This window comes from Coenobita brevimanus, chromosome 58 (genome assembly GCF_032717465.1).
Source record: "Coenobita brevimanus isolate Jiangsu-jjx chromosome 58, ASM3271746v2, whole genome shotgun sequence".
Taxonomy (NCBI): domain Eukaryota; kingdom Metazoa; phylum Arthropoda; class Malacostraca; order Decapoda; family Coenobitidae; genus Coenobita; species Coenobita brevimanus.
In genome coordinates this window covers 28,412,687-28,432,908 of record NC_137011.1, presented here as the reverse complement: position 1 = coordinate 28,432,908, position 20,222 = coordinate 28,412,687, and positions in this window count along the sequence as shown.

The window sequence follows — 20,222 nt, the reverse complement described above, 5'->3', positions numbered from 1 at the left end:
ACATCCCTCAGCCCCTCAACACAAAGAAACAGAAATGAAAATAAAGAAATGGTTTAACAGAGAACGTGAAAAAGAAAAAAAGAGACTTGCTGTGGAATAGATACAGAAGACACAACAGCGAGAGGGCATGTACTAATAATAACTATAAACAGACAAGAAATGATTATACAAGGATAAGCAGAGAAGGTCAAAGACAGTTCGAGGAAGACATCATAAATAAAAATAGTGATCAACCTAAGCTATTTTTCAGCTACATCCGAAGCAAAACCAAAGTTAAAGGTAAAAGTCCATTACAGATGAGGGGATCATCTAGACATAAGAAAAAAGTATTTACGAAGTACTAAATAAAAATTGCCAATCAGTCTTTACAGAAGAAAATAATTTTGAGAAAGATGGCATGCCCCCACATATTACCAGATAGACTATACAAATATCAGAAAAAGAAGTACAGGAAGAGTTAAGTAAATTAAGCAAAGGAAAAGCAAATGGTCCTGACGAAATTTCAGGTTGTGTGATACATGAATGTGCAGAAGTTAAGTAGATCATTAAATTTAATATTCAAGGAATCCTTAGGTCAAGGTAAACTCCCTGATATTTGGAAGGAAGCAAACATTGTTCTATTCAAGAAAGAGAATAGACAGAATACACTCAACTACCGACTATTATCACTGACCAGTGTTGTAAGTAAGACACCAGAATAGCTGATAAGAAAAGTTTGGGTAAACCATCTAGAACAACACAGTATGATAAAAGAAATGCAGTTCGGTTTAGACAGGGAAAATCATGTGTTAGTAATCCATTAAGCTACTAAGATTGAGTTGAAGAAATATTACAGAAAAGAGAAGGATGTGTGGACAGTATCTATTTAGATTTCAAAAAAGCATTTGACAGAGTACCACATGAAAGACTTTTATGGAAACTGTACCATCAAGGAGGTCTTCAAGGCAACCTGTACTGTTGGAGGCAGGATTTTCTCAGAAAAAGGGAAATGAGAGCAGTATTTAGAGGATATTACTCATTATGGAGGGAAGTGACTAGCAAAGTTCCACAGGGCTCAATGCTGGCACCAGTTATGTTTTTACTGTATATAAATGACATAAACAGTAACTTTGGAAATGGAAGCTATCTAAATATGTGCTGATGATGCAAAAATACAAAGGAGAATTACTAACACCATTCTTGTAGAGAGCTACAAGTAGAATTAAACTTCATGAATGGAGCAATGAATGGCAAATGGAATTCAGTGTGGACAAGTGTCATGTAACTAAGTTTGTTAAAAGTGAAAAATTGACCAGACTGGGATTATGAATTAGGAACCTACACATATCAGAAAGAGAGAAGGACCTATGAGTGATTATTAATAACAGACTATCTCCGGCTGACCACATCAGTGAGAAGGTATGGAACATGTACATACTGCCTGCTAATATGAGAATAATATTCACATATTTAAATGAAGACATGCTGAGAAAGATAATAACATCATTCATCAACCAATCCTGTAGTATGCATTGGTAGTCTGGAATCCTCATCTCAAAAAACACATAGATAAGACTGAAAAAGTACAAAGGGCTGATGCAAGATGGGTACCAAGCTTGTGGGATCTAAGCTACGAGGAAAGACTAGAAAAACTGGATCTATCAACACTACAGGAAAGAAGGAAAAGAGGAGACATGATTATGCTATATAAATGCATATCAGGGAAAGAGAAAATAGACATAAATAAGTATATAACCTATGGGGAAGCATCAGCAAGAGAACACTGCAAAAAAACTACATAAAAAGAGAGTTGATAAAGATGTGACGAAATTCAGTTTCCCAAACAGGGTAAACGATCAGTGGAATGCACCACGAATGAAATAATGTGTGCCAAAATAACTCATACATTTAAAGATATGCATGATAAAAATGGTTTAATGCACTGGGCAGTACGAGCTTGACTCATTACTGTAAAGATACAATATTATTAGGTAAGAACAATTAGGTAAGTACACACACACACACACACACAGGAGTAGATTGTAGCACCAGCTAAGCAGGGCAGTACTCCTACATCTTTTCTATCATTAATGACCTAGAGCAGCTTTTACAGCACCCTACCCGTATCTCAGACCGCTTTGGAGAGAGCTCCAACATACTTGACCTCTTCCATACAACTAATCCTTCTGCTTACACTGTTAATCTTTTCTCTCTGTTGGGCTCCTCCGATCACAACATTGTCACCTTAACTTGTCCTATCACTCTGGTACGGCCTGTGGACCCTCCAGGGAAACGTCGCCTGTGGCATTTTGGAGCCGCGGATTTGGAGGCCCTTAGGCAGTGCTTCTTTGATTTTCCCTGGAATGACTATTGGTTCCATGGCCGGGAGCCATCTGAGTGTGCCTTGCGCATTACGGAGGTTATTCTCTTGGGCATGGAAGCATACATTCCTTTCTCATATCCTTTGACTAACCCAAGAAAGCCTTGGTTTAATCACGCTTGTTCTAATGTTGTCCGCAACAAGGAGAGGGCCTACAAAAGGTACTGGAGCCAACCCACCCCTGAATCACATCATCTTTACGTTTCTGCCCGGAATCGTGCTAAGTCTGTTCTTCACCCTGCTAAAAATAATTTCATCCGTACTAAATGCTCTCAACTCTTTAACTCGAATTCTTCCCGATCCTTCTGGCATCTTGCCAAAAACCTTTCTAACAACTTTACCTCATCATCCTTCCCTCCTCTTTTCTACTCTGATGGCTCTGTAGCTATTTCGTCTACTGATAAAGCAGATCTCTTCGCACAGACTTTCTCCTCCAATTCCACCTAAGACGATTCCAGTGCTGTTCCTCCATCACTTCCCGCCTCTGACTTTCTGATGGCTAACATTAAAATTTCTTCAGCTGATGTATTTTCTGCCATCACTGGCCTCAATACTAACAAGACATATGGGCCTGATGGAGTCCCTTCTGTTGTTCTCAAGAACTGTGCTTTTGTGCTTACACCCTGCCTAGGCAAAGTCTTTCGCCTTTGTCTGTCAACTTGTACCTTTCCTTCTTGCTAGAAGTTTGCTCTCATTCAGCCAGTCCCAAAGAAGGGTGACCACTCCCAACCCTCCAACTATCGTCCAATTGCTTTAACGTCCTGTATTTCAAAAGTTTTCGGGTCAGTTCTCAATAGAAAAAATTTAAGGCATCTTTCCTATCACAACCTTCTTTCCGATCGTCAGTATGGGTTCCGTCAGGGACGCTCCACTGGCGATCTTCTCACCTACCTTTCAGATTCCTGGTCATCCTCCTTTCGGGATTTTGGCGAAAGCTTTGCCATTGCACTTGACATCTGAAAGGGTTTCGATCGAGTCTGGCATAAATCGTTAATTTCCAAACTGCCCTCCTACGGTTTCTATCCTTCTATCTGTGCCTTCATCGCTAGCTTCCTTTCTGGTCGTTCTATAGCCGCTGTTGTAGACGGCCATCATTATTCTCCTAGATCTGTCAACAGTGGTGTTCCTCAGGGCTCTGTCATGTCACCAACTCTCTTCCTTTTATTCACCAATGACCTGCTAAGCTGTACATCTAACCCTATCCACTCATATGCTGATGACTCCACCCTTCACCTTTCCATTCGGTTCCCGCAATGCCTATCTCATCAGTTACTTCAACAAACAAGGGATGAGGCTATGGCACACCTAATGTCTGACTTGGCTCGTATCTCTGACTGGGGTAAAAATAATCTGGTTGTTTTTAATGCATCTAAGACTCAGTTCTTACACCTATCAACCTGTCAAAATCTTCCACAGGTATACCCACTAATGTTTAATAATATTCAGCTTAATCCTGCATCATCCTTGAACATGCTTGGGGTTTCATTTACTCGGGACTTATCTTGGAAAGATCATATTACATCTCTTGTAAAATCTGCTTCCAAGAGATTGGGTGTGCTAAGCCGACTCCATTCTTTCTGTACCCCTGCACAATTGTTGACTCTATACAAGGGTTTTGTCCACCCCTGTGTGGAGTAGAACTCTCATGTGTGGGGAGGCTCCCCACATACAGCTCTTCTCAATAGGGTGGAGTCAAAGGCTTTTCATCTCATTAACTCTCCTCCTCTTACTGACTCCCTTCAACCTCTGTCTCTTCGCTGCACTGTTGCATCTTTATCTATTTTCTATCGCTACTTCAATGGTCACTACTCCTCTGAACTGTCTGCATGCATTCCTCCACCTCTACGATGGGCGCATAGCACCCGTCTAGCAGCAAACTCTCATCCCTTTTCTGTCCATCTCTCTAATGCAAGAGTTAACCGTTACTCCCAGTCCTTCATTTATGCAACAGGTCAACTCTGGAACTGTCTCCCTCTGTCTGAATTTCCTGCTGCCTATGATCTCCAGTCTTTCAAACGCAGTGTGTCCAGGCATCTCGAAATGAATGGATCTTGAATTTGGCTCCCTCTTGTATTTTGTTTTTCTCTTGGAGGGAACTGTTATTGCGGGCTCATGGCCTTTGGTTCCTTCTTCCTCGCATAAAAAAAAAGAAGGTGGATGGAAAGCTGATCACAGGGAGAGCTGGAGCTCCCATTTCACTAGCCCTCGGGACTAGTTCCAGACCATCCCCCTTTGCTGAACTTTTTCAGTGTTTCAGTAACACTGGAAGTAGGCCAGCTGCTCTTCAATACAAGTTTCTCTAACTGTCAACACCAGTGTACATGCACAGTACACACTACTCTTCCTTTTCATTATAGAAAAAAAAAAAAAAAAAAAAAAAAGGAAAATGGCACACCAAAACCATGCCTCTGAGTCCCCGGGGGGGGGGGGACCATAAATGCCTCCACCATCCACCCCTATCCCGGTGTTGACTCTCTGAGCGGCTGGAACCACTGTCTGGCTCACTTCTTCATTTCTGCAACATTCGCGGTCTTTCCTCTACCTTTCTATCTGATGAACACCACCCCTCCTTCTCTAAACTTCACCTTTTCTTCCTTACTGAGAATCGGCTGTCAAAGGCAATTGACAGCAAACTCTTTTTTGTTTCCCCCTACATTCTCTACTCATTTCAAAGCCAAAGGTGGCTGTTGTGTATACGTACACAACGACCTATCTTGCTCTGGTGTTCTTGAACTTGATTCTTCTGAATTCTCTACTCTCTGGCTTCGGCTTTCCTGTCATTCTCTGACTAAATATATCTGCACTGTTTTCTTATCTCCTAATTATACTATCAAAAATTCTTTGACTGTTACTTCTATGATGGAACATATTTTATCCATTTCTCTTTACTCTGAAACCTCCATTCTAGATTTCAACGTTCACCACCACCTTTGGCTTTCTTCTCCTTTCACTGATCCACTTGGTGAACAAGCTTGCATCTTTTCTATCCTTAATGACCTAGATCAGCTTGTACAGTACCCTACCCGTATCCCTGACCACCTTGGAGAGAGCTCCAACATACTTGACCTCTTCCTTACAACTAATCCTTCTGCTTACACTGTTAATCTTTTCTTTCCATTGGGGTCCTCTGATCATAACCTTATTACCTTCATCTGTCTTTTTGCTCCAGCACGGCCTGTGGACCCTCCAAAGAAATGTGTCTGTGGCACTTTGGAGCTGCAGCTTGGGAGGCCCTCAGGCATTACTTCTTTGATTTTCCCTGGAATGATTATTGCTTCCATGGTTGGGAGCCATCTGAGTGTGCCTTGCACATCACGGAGGCTATTCTCTTAGGCATGGAAGCATTCATTCCCTTCTCATATCCTCTGACTAATGCAAGAAAGCCTTCGTTTGAACACGCTTGTTCTAATGCTGCCCGCAACAAGGAGAGAGCCTATAAAGGGTACTGGAGCCAACCCACCCCTGGATCACATCTTTTTTATGTTTCTGCCCGAAATCGTGCTAAGTCTGTTCTTCGGTCTGATAAAAATAATTTCATTGATACTAAATGCTCTCAACTCTCCAACTCAAATTCTTCCTGCTCCTTCTGGCACCTTGCCAAAAACTTTTCTAACAACTTTACCTCATCATCCTTCCTCCCTCTTTTCTAGTCTGAGGGTTTTGTAGCTATTTCTTCTACTGATAAAGCAGATCTCTTTACTCAGAGTTTCTTTTCCAATTCCACCAGATGATTCTGGTGCTGTTCCTCCATCACTTCCCCTCTCTGACTTCCTCATGGCTGACATTAAAATTTCTTCAGCTGATGTATTTTCTGCCATCACTAGCCTCAATAAAACAGGGCATATGGGCCTGATGGAGTCCCTCCTGTTATCCTCAAGAACTGTGCTTCTGTGCTTACACCCTACCTGTCCTTCTTGCTGGAAATTTGCTCTCATTCAGCCAGTCCCAAAGGAGGGTGACCATTCCAAACCCTCTAACTATCGTCCAATTGCTTTAACATCCTGTGTCTCAAAAGTTTTCGAGTCTGTTCTTAACAGAAAAATTTTAAAGCATCTTTCCTATCACAACCTTCTTTCTGACTGTCAGTATGGGTTCCGTCAGGGACGCTCCACTGGCGATCTTCTCACCTACCTTTCAGACCCCTGGTCATCCTCATTTTGGGACTTTGGCAGAAGCTTTGCCATTGCACTTGACATCTCAAAGGCTTTCGATCGAATTTGGCATTAAACTTTAATTTCCAAACTGCCCTCTTACTGTTTCTATCCTTCTATCTGTGCCTTCATCTCTAGCCGCCTTTCTGGTCATTCTATAGCTGCTGTTGTAGACGGCCATCGTTCTTCTCCTAGATCTATCAACAGTGGTGTTCCTCAGGGCTCTCTCCTTTCACCGACTCTCTTCCTTTGCTCATGAATGATCTTCTAAGCTGTACATCTAGCCCTATTCACTTGTACGCTGATGAGTCCACCCTTCACCTTTCCATTCGGTTTCAGCAACGTCCATCTCAGCAGTTACTTCAACAAACTAAGGATGAGGCTGTGGCACACCTAATGTCTGACTTGTCTCTTATCTCTGACTGGGGTAAAAATAATCTTGTTTTTAATGCATCAAAGACTCAGTTTTTACACCTATCAACCTGTCAAAATCTTCCACAGGAGTACCCACCAATGTTCAATAATATGCAGCTCAATCCTGCAAAAGTGGACGTATGTGGAATAACTGAAACAAAATGAAGAGGAGAAAGTGTGAGAGAATGGGAGTATGGATGGGGTATATGTGCAGGAGTAGGTGAGAATGAGAGGGCAAAAGAGGGAGTATGTATAGTTGTGAGTAAAAGATGGAAGAAGAGCATAAGACAGTATGGATCACTTGGGTCAAGGATTGTGTGGGTAAGGATGAAAGTTAGAATACAAATGTGGGCGATTGTGTGTGTGTATGCGCCAATGCAAGATCATGCTAGCAGAGAGAGAGAAGAGTTATGGACAAATGTGGAAGTGTGCATGGAAAAGTTTGGAAGGAATGAAAGAGTGTTTTTGATCAGTGAAATGAATGGTAAAGTAGGGAATGTGAAGGTGGATGGAATAGTTGGTGAGTGGGGTGTGCCTGCTGAGATAGATGAGAATGGCAGTGCGTTAGTGGACATTTGTGCTGGGAGGGGGTTGGTGATAGCCAATACTCTCTTCAGGCATAAAATGATCCACAGGTATACATGGCGAGAGATGAGAAGTGTGGGTGGTGAACTGAATGAAAGGAAGGCAACGATTGATTACGTGTGTGTGGATGAAAGGATACGAAGATGTGTAATGGATGCAAGAGCTTATAGAGGTTGGGGGAGTGGACTTTCTGACCATTACTTGGTGGTGGCCAGAATTAGGATCCAAGTAAGATGGAGAAATAGAAGAAGGGAAAGACGAGAGGAGGGAGTAGATGCAAGGAGAGTGGAAAGGTTACAAGAGGATGAGAAAAAGGCAGAGTATAAGAGAGAAGTGGAGGAACGATTGGACAAATATGAACTGGAGCAGATGGGGGACGTGGAAGGTGTGTGCAGGATATTTACAGAAGAAATATGTGCAGCATGTGATGTGGTGTGTGGGAGGAAGAGAATGAGGAGGGAGGTGCAAGGAACACTGGTGGACTGAAGAGGTGAGACAGGCTGTGGCACAAAAGAAGAAAGCATACAATGAATGGATGAGAAACAGGGGCGTGGAAGAAGTTGAGAGGTGGAAGAGAGACTTATATGTAGAAAGAAAGAGAGAGGTGAAAAGATTAGTAAGAGAGTAAGAAGTGAGCGGATGAGGAATTTGGAAGGAATTTGAGTGTAAAGTGGAGGGACTGTAAGAAAGTGTTCTGGAAAGAGGTGAAGGGGGTAAGACAGGGTTGAAGTGAGGTTAACAGGGGAGTGAAGGATATAAATGGTAGATTACTTAGTGGAGAAGGGAGAAAAAGTGAGCAGATGGAGAGAACACTTTAAGGAATTGTTGAACACACATGATGGAAGTAATGCGAGTATAAGTGCCTAGGGAATGGCTGGGAGAAGGAGGGAGGTGAGAAGACAGGAAGAAATCAGTAGGATAGAAGTTGTAGAACCAATGATGAAAGTTAAATTGGGGAAAGCCTCAGGAATTGATGGAGTGTGTGGTGAAATGCTGAAGCATGGGGGAGAGATAGTAGTAGAATGGATGTGGAAGATGTGCAGATTGGCCCGGGAGGAAGGTAGAGTCCCTGAGGATTGGAAGTCAGGTATAATTATTCCCTTGTACAAAGGAAAAGGGGAAAAAGAAGTGTGTGGTAATCATAGGGGCATCTGTCTTCTTAGTATAACAGGAAAGGTGTATGGTAGGGTACGTATTGACAGAGTTAAAGAAAGAACAGAGGAATAAGTTGGTGAAGAACAGGGAGGCTTTAGGAAGGGAAGAGGTTGTGTAGATCAGATATTCATTCTTAGATCTTTAGTGGAAAAGTTTCTAGAGAAGGGAAAGAAGTTGTATGCGGCTTTCATGGATTTGGAGAAAGCATATGACAGGGTGGATAGACAAGGATTGAGGAAATTATTAAGAATATATGGAGTAGATGGGAAGTTGTTGAATGCTGTGAAGAGTATGTATGATGGTGCTAAGGTTGCAGTGCGTGTGGATGGTGAACTATGTAAATTTTTCTCTTTGAAGGTTGGGTTGAAACAGGGACGTGTCATGTCTCCATGGTTGTTCAATCTGTACATGGATGGGGTAATAAGAGGTACAAGGTAGGGTAGTGGATGTTGGAGTGGCCCTGGTGAGAGAGGATAGTGTTTGGAAACTCCCTGTACTGTTGTTTGCAGATGATACTGTGTTGTTGAGTGAAGACGAAGGTTTGGTGGATGAGTTTGGGAGAGTGTGTAAGAAACGGAATCTAAAGGTGAATGTAGGGAAGAGTAAAGTAATGGTCTTTGAGAGAGGTGAAGTCAGTGAATGTACAGCGAGGTTGGATGGTGAGAAATTGGAAAATGTGAGTACATTTAAGTACTTGGGTAGTGTGATGAGTAAGGATGGAGGTTTGGAGGGTGAAGTGCTTGAAAGGGTACAGCAGGGATGAAAGGTTGCTGGTTCTTTGAAAGCAGTGATAAGAAACAGGGAAGTGAGCATGGAAGTGAAAAAGTTACTACATGACAGTATTGTGATACCAACTCTAACGTATGGAAGTGAAGCTTGGACGTTGTTGGAAGGACACAAGTCAAGAGTGAGAGCAGTGGAAATGAGTTATTTAAGAGGAGCCTGTGGAGTCACATGGAGAGACAGGCTAACGAATGAGGATATAAAGGAGCGTTGTGGTGTGGATGTGGATGTGATAGGAAGCGTTATCAAGAACACACTGAGGTGGTTTGGCCATGTGGAGAGGATGGAGGGTGAAAGACTGACGAAGAGAGTGTATGTGAGTGAGGTGGAGGGGGGAAGAGGGAGGGGGAGGCTGAGGATGAGATGGAGGGATGGGTTGGAGAGGTATATGAGAGAGGGGGGTGTGAGTTGGGAGCAGGGCAGTGAAATGGCAGGGGACAGGGCGACGTGGAGGCGATTTGTTTGTGGCCACTCCAAACGGGATTGAGGCGTCTGGCAATAGATAGATAGATCAATCCTGCATCATCCTTGAACATGCTTGGGGTTTCATTCACTTGGGACTTATCTTGGAGAGATCATATTGCATCTCTTGTAAAATCTGCTTCCAAGAGATTAAGTGTGCTAAGCCGACTCCGTGCCTTTTTACCCTTGCACAGTTGTTGACTTTATACATGGGTTTTATTCGCCCCTGTTTTGAGTACAACTCTCATGTATAGGGAGGCTCCCGACATACAGCTCTCCTCAATAGGGTGGAGTCAACGGCTTTTCGTCTCATCAACTCTCCTCCTCTTACTGGCTGTCTTCAACCTCTGTCACTTCACCGTACTGTTGCATCTTTATCTCTTTTCTGTCGCTACTTCAATGGTCACTGCTTCTTTGAACTGTCTGCTTGCATCCCTCCACCTCTACAACGGATGCGTAGCATCCATCTGGCAACAAACTTTCATCCCTTGTCTGTCCAACTTTATAATGCAAGAGTTAACCGTTACTCCCAGTCCTTCATTTATGCAACAGGTCAACTCTGGAACTGTCTCCCTCTGTCCGTATTTCCTACATCCTGTGATCTCCAGTCTTTTAAACGCAGTGTGTCCAGGCATCTCGAAATGAATGGATCTTGAATTTGGCTCTCTTTTGTATTGTTTTTTTTTTTCTTGGAAGGAACGTTAATGAGGTCTCAACATTAACACACACACACACACACACACACACACACACACACACACACACACACACACACACACACACACATTTGTATGCTTCACATATACCTGCTAATTGTACCAGTAATGTGTATGGTATTGTAAAATTGATTTGCCTCCCCCCCACACACATTTTTTTGCAAACCTTCTCCTTGTGCCTGGCTTTGCTGTATGGCACAATTAACGTGTTTTCCCGTACTGCACACTAAATAACCTGCCATACCGCCGTGCCCGACTGTTTCATTCAGCTCAGTGGAGTCCCCCTCGTAGTACTGAGGTAGATTTGTGGGAAGCTGCCACCAGTAAACTCATCAGTTTGATATCGACACGGCATCTAATTGTATCTAACTGTATCTGCCTATCTGTCTGTCTTTACCTGCATATATCTGTCTATCTATCTTTATCTATCTTTTAATCTCTTTCTGTCAGCATGCTTATCTTTGTAAGCTGTGTGTGTGCACTTTTAATCTTGTTACTCCCAGACGATTTTATTCAGCACAGGAGATGCCTTTCTTTTAGCCTGGTTGTCAGTGAGAAGCAAATATTCCTATTAATCTCTTCTTAACCATGACATATTTTAGATCACATTTTTGTCATCACCAAGTGATTTTATTCAGCGTAGGAGCGACTTACACACTGTATGTGTTATATAACCCCCTTACTTGAATGCAGTTTACCGTTCTAAGTTGAATAAAATCGCCTGGATGAAAGTGGGGGATTACCATGTAGCAAGTAGATGTGTGTGGTGTTAGCTAGGATAATTTTTTTCGTTAACCCTGTTTAGCTTGTTTACTCTGACCCCTTTTCATTTCTCCTACTGCCACAACCAAACCAGTACATTCAGTTTAGAGAATCCTTTTGAACCTGAGGAGTTATATTAAGCTATTACCAACCTCTTCGTTACTCGGTGACTCTAAGGTGGATAAAATAATGGTAGCCAATATAAACTTTAATATACGAGTAGATAATAATTTGTATCAGTAACATGCAAGAGGATGCTGAGCTGTAATGTAAAGAATAAATCGTTGAGGAAGAGGTGTTGCGAAATATCCAAATCCATTTAGAATACGCCTTTTAATCTCAAGGCTCTTCCTGTGCCTTTCGCTCTTCACTTTATATTCCTCATCTGGTATCTCTCCCTTCTTCCTACTCGTCTTCCTTTTCTTATTCCCCTTTCTCTTTTCATTCCACTTCCTGATTCTCTCCTCTTTGTTCTTTCTCTCTCCTTCTCCCTTTCTGTTTTCCCCTTCTCATCTTCCCCTTCTTCCTTTCCCTCTACCTGTCCAATTTCCTCTCCTTCTTCATTTTCCTCTCTCTCTCTCTCTCTCTCTCTCTCTCTCTCTCTCTCTCTCTCTCTCTCTCCCCATTCTCCCCACCCTTTTTCCTCCCTCGCCCTTTCTTCCTCTTAATCTCCATATCCATTTTTTTCTCGCTTCATATTCCTCTTCCTCTCCCTATTCTTCTTCCTCTTCATTTTCCTCTTCCTCTTCATTTTACTCTTCCTCTTCTTCTCCCTGTTCCTCTTCGTCTTTCCATTTCTCTCCTTCTTACTCTGCTTCTCCTATTTCCTTTTTCCTCTTTTTGTTCCTTTCCCGTTTCCTCTCCCTTTCCGCCTCCCTCTCTCGTTTCCTCTCCCTGCTTCTCCTTCTCCCTGTTCCTCCTACTCTTCCTCTCCGCACCCTCCTCCTTCATCGCAAGACAGAAAGCATCAAACTTTCCCCATTTTGCGACCAGCCTCCTCATTTCACTTTCCTTTACCTTAGTGCGTGTTGTTTATCATCATTATCATCGTCATAATTATATCGAAATCGTCATCGTTGTCGTCGTCGTCGTGATCTTTTGATATTTAGTATTTCTCATTATCCATCACTGTTTTTGTCGTCTATGTTTTTTTTTGTAATTATCCATCACTGGTTTCATCGTGATATCTATTGTCAATATCTAAATACAATTATTATTATCGTATATTTTCATCATCACCACGTAGGGCCTAACACCGCGAGGTGCCTGGGCCCACTAACCCTTCGACTCCACCCTCTGTTCGTGCAACCCTCCAGGCAGCAAATCTTTCCCCTCTAAACATCGCTCAACAGCAACGATCGATTTGCTCCGGCCATGAGTTTCGTGGCCTTCCCTTTGGTTTCCTCCATCCCGGGTTAACTCTCTCTGAGATTATTCTATGAGTAGGATGAACTTCAGAAAAACAGGTCATGTGCCCATATAAATGGAGTTGGCGCTGATGTATTATGTGGGTGATAGGTCTTGATTCAGCCTCTTGGAGTAGTCACTCATTAGGCAACGGCTGTACCAATGCTATCCCATGATCCTGTGAAGGCACTTAATAACAAAGGAGTCAGTTCATCGCTTCAAGTCACTGTTTAATGTCCATGTCTCACAGCCAGTGTAAAACAGGGAGCAACAGTGCACTGAGAATGTGAATTTTTGTCCTTCACAAATAACGACGACGCCAAATACCCGAGATGAGTGAATTCATAACCCCCTAGGCCAGATTAATGTAACGAGAAATCTCATCATTTGACCTACCGTTATTTTAGACCACGCTACCAAGATTAGTGAATTTTTCAAAGGCTTCCACATTCTCATCACATGCTTGGACAGACTGAAATGCTTCATCCAACAAGTGCCTGAACCTTGGTTTTGGCCCATGAAACTTTAATCCCAATGGCTTTACATTTTCGTTAAATTCCTCGAGGGTATTCAGTAGAATCTCCAGCAACTCCGCTAAGATAACTGCATCGTCAGCAAAGTCAAGGTCAGTAACCCTGAAATTGCCCATTGATACTCCAGAGTGACTTCGACTCACAGCCTAGCCATGTACGCAATCCATGCATGTGTTGAAAAGCGTGGGAACAAGGACAAATCCCTGTCTTAGAGCAGTACTTAATGGGAATATGTCAGATGGTTCCCCTCCATACTTGACAGCTCTCTCAGTGTTTGAATACAGACCAGCAATCAGTTGGATTATCTCTGTGGGGATCCCATGTAGTTACAGGAGTTCATGGTACATGCCAATTTACTGAGTCAAACACCTTCTTAAGATGCAAGCAGACCTCGTTGATACTCGGGCGGTGTTCCGTGAAAACCTGAAGAGCTAGGATACGGTCAACTGTAGGCGTCTTGGGTGTTAATCTGGATGACTTAGGTATCATAAACTTCAGCAAATTGTCCTGGATTAGCCTCAGGAGAATGTGAGCAAGAATTTTGTCTGGCACACTGAGTACTGTAATACCAGTGAAGTGCGCTTTGTGAGCACGTGACGAGTGAGCGGGCATTTGTACGTATGCCTATCATCATAATTTCATCTTGTGGTAAACTTTCAACGTTTCTGGTGAGGTAGTTGAACAAAAGTAGAAGAATAATTGAGCCAAAATATTTACTTTCTCACGTCTTCTCTCTTGATGTGCCTATAGTGAGGCGCCATTACATTTATCACATGTGCAATGTTCAGTTCTCTGCTCCCGACTTGCCGTGTAAATGAACTGTGTCAGTAAACATTTGGTTATTGATCAAATGATAAAACCCAGAAATGGGGCAATTACCCTTGCTGATTTCACCCCCTAAACATAGAAAAAAAACGTTCATGTGAAATTATGAGCCTAATCGCTGATATTTAGTTGTCAGAATTCATGCAAGAAAACAGCATTACAACCGGAAATTTTTTAAAATTTGATTTCATAGTGAAGCATGTCAATTGAAGCCCTCGGTACATTCCCTAGGAAAGCTAGGATTCCAAAGGGTTTCTTTGGTCTCTTGAGTAAATATGTAGCTAGACAAAATTTATTGAATGTATGGACTACCTGCTGAAAGAATTTTTTCTCTATCTCACACTATTAGGAAAGTTATTAGCCTCTGAAAACCAATTCAGTTAGGCCCTGTCATGTCGGGCTGGGCCGGGTCATGTTGGGCCAATCATTGAATGTTAAAATCACTTCGCTCGCTGCACTTGCTTGCTCATGACCATGGTAGTTACTACAGGCACCTGGTCTTCTTTCCCTATGCCTCATGAGATAGGGGTGACCAAACCCCTTGTCCAGTCAGATGATACCAGTCCACCAAATGGCTTCCATGACTGCATGTAATGCCCTGATCACGGCATTACCCACAGCTTTCATTAGCTATGCTGGGATGCCACAAATACCAGCTGCTTTAATACTTTTCAACCTATTGAGTGCCTTCTTGATTTTCTCTAGTGAAGGCATGATATTATCAACTGGTGGGAAAGCACCCACTGACTGTACTGTCTGTACACCAGCCGATGGAAGATCTTCACTTCGAGGTTCAACCATTTACAGCTGTTCAGAGAACTCAGCCTAACTAGCCCTATTCTCACTCAACTCCGAAATGAGTCGTCCATCTGCAGGCCGAACAGAGTTGACCTGAGAGGCAAGTCTGGAGTGGAGCTTCTTCATGGCTCGGTATGCAGCTCAAAGGTCAGCAGTCATCCACCTCATTGATTTCCCTGACATGCCTCTCCTTGTCCCTTTTCAGCAAAATATGCGTTCATCAAGACAGAAATCTGTGCTGCTTCCGATCCTTAGCCAATCTGGCAGCACAACTGTCGTCAGTGGTGGCCAATGTCCCCAGTGAGACAAAACTCCTTCTTGATCTCTGTCGCTCTCCAGCACACTCATCAGCTATAGCTAGGGTAGCACACTTAAGGTATCCCATTGTTCAGCAGGGTCATCAACGATACTGAGCACCTTATATCGATCTGCCAATGCCACTGCCTACTCATGTGAACACTCATCATCCCTGAGTTTCTTAAGATGAAATTGTTTTTGGTGGCATCTTGAGCTTCCCTCAGGTTTGATTTGTAGCCTCATGGTTGCAACACGTTTGTTATTAGTATCAAAGAACTCTGTATTCCGAAAAACCCTGCACTTCTGCAGGATCCATTAATGAGTACTTACAAGGATGTGGTCAATCTCCTTTGCAACCTCTCTGGTATTGGAATACCAAGTCCAGTGGTGCTGATCTGGCCACTGGAACCAGGATTCAGCAGTTCTCAAACGACGGGACTTTGCAAAATTCAGAAGGTGAGAACAATTGGAATTCTTGGTTCTAGAGCCATTGGAACCTACATATTCCTCGAAGCCTTCCTTGTCAGTGCCAGTAACTGCAAGGCCAAGAGTATATATTGCAAGGGACACTGTTCCACATCTGAGTTATATGTGGTGAAGAACAGCTTGTTTTTTTTCTTGAAGACCACTCATGTCAGTCAGAGCATACACTGCAGTAAGAGAGATGAAGACTAAGGGATGCTTCAACCTCAACGGCATTATACGCTCGTCAACCAAAGTAACCCAGTCGACACAGGAGACAAAGAGGTCAGGAATAATTATTTACAGCAACACCTGTAAGCTGTGCACCATCGTCACAGCCAAACAATAGTATGTGTAACCATCATCACTGATCTCACCATGCCCAGAATGCCTCACTTCAGACAGAGCAGCTGAGCCAATCTCCACTCGCCCCTACTCTCGTGACAACAGAGGTAGGCGATCATCCTTCAAAAAGCTGAGAACATTCCAAGCATTCACTCAGGATGTCTTCCGAAGGTGAAACCCATACGTGGTTCTACGGATTTGTGTATCCTCAGCGCCTCTGCAACGAGAGTTAAAAAATAGGATAGAGGTTAGTGGTCCCCCCTCCCCCCATCATCGGGCTGCTGGAGTCCCGTAGGCTTTACCCAGTAACCAGTATGACTGGTGGACGTGAAAACTGTATCATTATGTGAGCGATAAACCCTAACCATCCCTCAGATTTAAACCTTTGCAGGCATCATCCTGTTGGAGTGTTTTCATCCATTAGACCACCACGCGTCATTTGATTATATGGCTACCGTTAAGTGTAGTCAGTGGTTCCCTGATTTACAGGAAGTCATTTGTCTTGACACTCAGTGTAGAGTCACCTTAAAGCAGCACCACATCGAGTGATTGGATCATCCTCTTTTTAATCATCTTCATCGTCATCAATATTACCTGCGGTATTTTATCATCATCAAATTTCTTATTTCCTTTCTTCTTTTGATGATGATGCACCCTCCTCTTCCTCCTCCTCCTCCCCCTCCTCATTGTCATCAAGTTTTTTCCCTTTCCGTTATTCCTTCTTCATAAGATGATGATGATGATGACGATGATAGTGATAGCTGCGATAACGTCCTTCAAGAAAGTAATGATTACCGGTATGCTAGAAATGATAATAATGATAACTAATAATGATAATGATTAGCAGTGTTGTTTGATGCTGAACCACTATGTTGCAGCGAATTGTTTGTTCCCTACGACTAGCTTGCAACATTATACTCCACTGCGCCCTCGGCATTTTGTTGCAGAAAGTATCACCGCGAGAGAGAGAGAGAGAGAGAGAGAGAGAGAGAGAGAGAGAGAGAGAGAGAGAGAGAGAGAGAGAGAGAGAGATGAAAGAAAAGTAAAAAAAAAAATGATATGCAGATTAATGGAGAGGGAAAGAAAATTAGATGAAAATTAAGTCGAAATGCATAAAGAATAAATGCAGCAAGCAAGAGGTGGCAAGCAGAGGAGTGACAGAAATCAATACGGGTGAAACAGGATAACTTTGTACACAGAGTTTTTTGGGAAGAATATAAGAATGGATACAAGAAGAATATGATATTGTATTTTGACCAGATATTAGACACTAGACTGAAAACATGAGGCTTAAGAATGAGTGGCAGAGTTGTGTTGTGTTGTGAGGATACTGCTTTGTGTTGTGGAACGTAGTGTTGTGTAGTGCTGGAGTGCGATGTGTGTTGTAGGGTATTATTGCGCTGCGTATTGTAGTGTTGTGTAGTGAAGTGTACTTATTAATGTAGTGGAGTGGGATGTAGTGTAATTTAGTATAATGTGGTGTGATATAGTGTGTGGTGCAGTTAAGTGTGGTGTGGTGTGTGGTGTATTGTAGTGAGGTGTGTTGTGAGGTGTGATGTGGTGTGTGGTGTGGTGTGTGGTGTGGTATGTGGTGTGTGATGTAGTGTGGTGTGTGATGTGATGTAGTGTGGTGTGTGATGTGATGTAGTGTGGTGTGTGGTGTGGTGTCATGTGGTTTGGTATGGTATGTGGCGTAGTTAGGTGTGGTGTGGTGTGTGGTGTGATGTGGTGTGTCGTGTGGTGTGATGTGGTGTGTGGTGTTGTGTGATGTGGTGTGGTGTGGTGTGTGATGCAGTGTGGTGAGTGTGTGGTGTGCTGTGTTGTGTAGTGAGGTGTGGTGTGGTGTGTGGTGTAATATAGGGAGGTGTAGTGTAGAGTTGTGTAGTGTGGTAGTGTGGCGTGTGGTATGTAGTATGTGGTGTATGGTGTGGTGTAGTGTGATGTGGGGGTGCGGTGTGGTGTGGTGTGTGGTGTAGAGAAGTGTGGCGTTGTAAGATGCAGTGTAGTGTAGTGAAGAGTAGTGTCGTGAGGTGGCGTGTAATGTAGTGTAGTGTAGTGTAGTGAGGCGCAGTACAGTTTAGTGTGGTGTGGTTATTGAGGTGTAGTTTAGTGTGGTGTGGTGTGTGTGGTGCGGTGTGGTGTGGCATGGCGTGGTGTACTGTGGTGTAACTCTGCTCTGTGGTGTAAAGACGTGTGTTGTGTAGGTTTTTTGCGTTGTATTGTGTATCGTGATGTGCTGTGTTCTCTGCCGTAGTAATGTGTCCTCAGTGTTTTTGTTGTTTTATTCCTGTTTTATTTTTCTTTGTGTTCTGTTGTATAATGTGGCGTTGTGCTGTGTTGTTTTTTTCGTTGCTGTGTGAGTGTGGAGTGCTGGGTTATTTTTACTGCGCTAATCTCTGGCTGGTGTTATCTTCACGTGACATTTATGCACAACACATGTAGTTTTTTTTTTCTTTTCAGGTAAAGTGGGTATTATGTGACACCTCTCTCTCTCTCTCTCTCTCTCTCTCTCTCTCTCTCTCTCTCTCTCTCTCAATGTTCTCGACTACATCAGCCTAGCCTCGGGTCCGTATCCTAGGCAATGTGCAATATGAGAGAGACATTAATTATAGTTACGTTGCCTTAGATTTTTAAAGAGTATAATGTGTAATTTTATGTTGAAAATATCTGCTCTCGTGTGTGTGTTTGTGTGTGTGTGTATGTGTAAACTGATCTGGAATTGTGTGCGTATGAGAGAGAGAGAGAGAGAGAGAGAGAGAGAGAGAGAGAGAGAGAGAGAGAGAGAGAGAGAGAGAACAAAAATGTTGGAGGGAAGGATGCGAGAAGCAGCGAGGAAAGGAATGAGGTTAAGAAGGAGAGGAGAGGAGGAAGGAAAGAAGGGAGTGAAGATCAAAGGAGAAGAGGGAAGAAGGTTGAAAGAAGGAAGACGCAAGGAAAGAAGGAAGGAGGAGGAAAAGAAGAGGAGGAAGAAATGCAGAGGGAATTGTCAGGTACAATTTATTTTGCTTCGTGTCTTCCACCTCAGGAGAGAGAGAGAGAGAGAGAGAGAGAGAGACAGAGACAGAGACAGAGAAAATGTGTGTGTGTGTGTGTGTGTGTGTGTGTGTGTGTGTGTGTGTGTGTGTGTGTGTGTGTGTGTGAGAGAGAGAGAGAGAGAGAGAGAGAGAGAGAGAGAGAGAATTATCTGGAAACCCGATTCCATTTCATACAACATAATATAACAGTTGTCCTGTGGTATTTGGTACACGCGTGTATGATGTTTCTAGTAGCAAAATATAGAGACTCTGCTATGCCATCATGCTGTGTGTATTTATCTAACCTAACCCAAATTAACATAGCCTAACCTACTCTAAGCTAACCTTATCCAATTTCACCTAAGCCTACCTAACCAACCCTAACTTACCCTGGGCAACCCTAACCTAACTCTGCATGTAATATTAAAAGAGAAAAGGGGTCACAAAATTCATTTAGGGGTTTCAATTTCTGTAGCAGGAATACGGAGCTCCGGCAATCAGTCAGTCAGGCAGGCAGACAGTCAGGCAAGCAGTCACTTGGTCAGTTAGTCAGGCAGACAGGCAGATTGTCAGTCAGTAAGGTAGGCAGTCAGTGGCAGTCAGTCGGAGAGTCAGTCAGTCAGTCAGTCGGACAGTCAGCCAGTCCATTCATTCATTCATTCATGCATTCATTTATTCATTCAGTCAGTCAGCAAGTTCCTCACGCAGCCAGCCACCCAGCAGGGTGGCAAGAGAGAGAGAGAGAGAGTTACAAGGACAAGTAGTGCCTCAAAAGGTCTTTCGACCCATACTAATGTTGTGTATGAATAAAGTTGTCAGGTAAACGCTGTTATTGTACTAGTGAGGGAAAAGTATTGTAAAGACTAAGGTTCTCTTCACCCACATTTCCTATCCACAGAACGAGCACAAAAACCAAGTGCACCTAATCAGGGGTAAAAAGGCCAGGATGGAAAATTTTACCGGAAAGGAGGAAACAATCAACCTATCAATGTTAGGCCAAGCATAACTACGTCTAACCTAATGCTAAACTGCTCTATCGAGCAACTTCCAACTAAATCTGGTGGAAGCTGATTCCAGGTACTGCAAACTGATCTTGTTTGGAAAAAATTACCCAATGTGTCATGGTGGTAACTGAAATACCAGCACCAAGGGGA